Genomic DNA, 3061 nt, shown 5'->3' on the forward strand with positions numbered 1-3061 from the left:
AAACATTCACGTACTGGGATTTTAAAACGCACTTTCTTTTATCCTAACATTTTCACTAGCTCAGAAAATCCCACGCTACGTGCTTTGACCACATCATAAAGAAAAAGGCTTCACTTTGGATGCTGAACAACATAGGCTGTTAAAGAGTAGCATGTTTGCTTTCTGGCAGGATACAGCTTTCACACAGACCAGCTCAGAAACACGACTCTGACACAAGCATTAAGAACGGATTCACGCAGCCACGGAGGCTGGAACATTACCATTAGTGGGACAGTACCGAATACAGAAGACACCCTGTCTTAAAAATCTTTATTTTCAGTGCAGAAACATGGGAGAATGACAAGAAACCTTTAGGGAATATTGCAATTTCCATAGCTTGTGATGCTAATTACAGTCATTATCAGAGAGTCTAAAAAGTTCTGCGTATTTTTTGTTCTCTGCTCATGGTAGCTGGGCTGTGAGACAAACTCAAGGTGAAATAACAATGCTAAGCAAAAAAAAAAACCAAACCCAAACCCTAACCCCCGTTTATTTTCAATACTACTACCTAATTATTTAAAGTTTCTATAGCAATCAACTCAAAAAGCCCTCTCCTCTCCCATGTACATACACACACACATAATCCAAGGTATATTCTTTTCTAAAACGACAACTTCTATCCTTTGAATGCACAGGAAAAGCAGAGCAGCACAGGGGTTTTAATGGGTTCTCTCCTTTTAATTCTTACATACTTTTATTTTTTTTAGATTTAGCTCCTTTTTCCTTTACCTCTTACACCATTCTTCTTTCAATATGAAGAGTTTTCTAGAGATTAACTGCGAAGAAGACTCACGTTCAACAAAACTGTCCACACGCGGACAATAACACACAATTCTTCCTTGGTCTCCTAGTTTTTGACTGTTTTTATCTCAAAAGCTTTTATGAAGTAAAAAGAATGCCTCCTGAATCACTCACCACTCTGGCTACGTGGCGTTCGTATGGCCCAAGGGCTGGATCCGAGCAAGGGTTTATAACAGTGACTGGTGCAACGTCTGAGTTTACACCTTCTAAAGACGTCAGGTGCCCCGAGAAGGGTCTGCAAGCGCTCCCCGGCACGGGCAGCAGGCAGCTGCCTGGCGCTGGGCAGCGGGATATACACCGTATAGGAGGGTGCCTTAAATCCTGCGCTTCTCTGGTCTACGTGCACCAAAGCCAGTGTGTCCAAAACACAGGAGGCGGCGGCACCATCCTGTTTTTCTACACTCACACAGCAGTCAGAGGCCTGAGTTTACTCCTTGCCTGAGGAATTTTGAACCCGCAGCTCTTCCTTTCCAGGAGAATACTCCAATGCCACAGGGGGGACACGTATTCTGTACTCTGTTGAAGCTCGTCCCTTAGAAAGATTAACTAAATCAGGGAGAGAAGGCCAGATAATTGTTTTATCCAGTGACTTAAATAACAAATTAAACAGAGTGCTGGAGCTGGGGCTGCTCACAAACAATCCCGCTCATCTGGCGTCTCCGGTCACTCGTTTCCCACTTGCAGTCCGACCAGCCTCTCATTCTTCCCTGCACCGTGGAGCCCCATCAGAAGGAGAGGTGGAGAACGCCGCCTTGCCAACTCACACATTACAGCAGATCGTCTGTTGATTACATCTCTCCTCTTCCAAAAAACAACTCTAAACAAATAAGGCATAGTATTTGCCTGGGACAGCTTCCACAAACAGTAAAATGCTCAAATAAAAACACTAGGTAGGGAAGTCTGGCCAAATGATAAGGCTCCTCCTCTCTGCTTTTTGATACACGTCAGCAGCTACTCTCATGGAATCTTGACATGCTAAACACAAAGTATTTTACTGTCTGTCTATGTTATCCTACCTATTTTACTTTGAGTATTTAAATGCCACTGTAGCGATCAGGGAATCTTCCTTTTTTCCTGTAAATTTTTTATTAGGGACCTCCTAATCTCTAAATATTTAAAGCTTTATTTGTTTGACACATTGAATTAATTGACTATTAATACAAAACCTCCCACAAAGAGCAACAGATATACCACCTCAAGCTGTGATATACCACCGCAAGCTGTGATTTCTTCGCTTCTCACAGCCTAAGGCCGCGATTCTGCAATTACACACATTTATCTGTACTACGGTGAAGAATCCCAACGGGACAACTCACACTAGTGAAATTAATCACATTCGTGAAGATCTGAGTCTCGCAGTTTTGGCTTGGGACTGTATTTGGATGAGACATCTTCGGGGAACCAAGACCTGAAGAAAGCAGCACCAGCAGTGCAGTGTTTGATGCTTCTCATGAATAATGTCAGTACGGTAAACCTGAAGGCGAAGGCGTTCTCGTACTTGAAACTCAGGCTTGAGAAATCGCCCTGAACGGCTCACGCCTACAGCCCTGCCACCGGCTTCCTCTTGACCCACACAAAACCACTGCAGATCTGGATGCCTCCGTCTGTCCATCTGTAAAATCAGGTGAATGACATGCGTATATAGCACAAAAGCACGAGGATGAATAATTTAAAAGTGTCTCCAAAGAGATTTTAGATCTTTATACGGAATCCCATGGAAAAGAAGTGGTTATGAACTGGTTAGTATCGATGAACCACAGCCCCAGGAGAAGGTATAAAACCAAAATCTGTATACCCATCAGTACTCCCTTAATTAATCCCACTGTCCAAGCAGGCTTAGTGTATTACATTTCCTAATTAAAGACCACGCATCCCAGGACACTAAGAAATTAACTGTCCCACAAAGTTTATTGTGACTATACCGCGCTCTTGCGAATCGGTATACTTGGAACTTTTTTGTCCTTAAACGTCATTGGACTGCCGTCCTTTGTGGCACAAAGAGGGTAACGGCGGTATCTGCCCTCTTGCCGTCCGTTACCCGCGCTCCTCACCCGCTGTTTCGGCAACAGAAAGTTCTCGGGGCGCCCAGCCGCGCTGCGCGTTTAGGGCAGTCTCACTCTCTCCTCAGGAACGGGCGGATTAACCCCTACCTTCCGACACCCCGGCGCCGAGCCAGCACGGCCGCCGGCGAAACCCCGCCCGTGCCGTCTCCGACCCATCT

This window comes from Pygoscelis adeliae, unplaced genomic scaffold (assembly GCF_000699105.1).
Source record: "Pygoscelis adeliae isolate BGI_AS28 unplaced genomic scaffold, ASM69910v1 Scaffold34, whole genome shotgun sequence".
NCBI lineage: Eukaryota > Metazoa > Chordata > Aves > Sphenisciformes > Spheniscidae > Pygoscelis > Pygoscelis adeliae.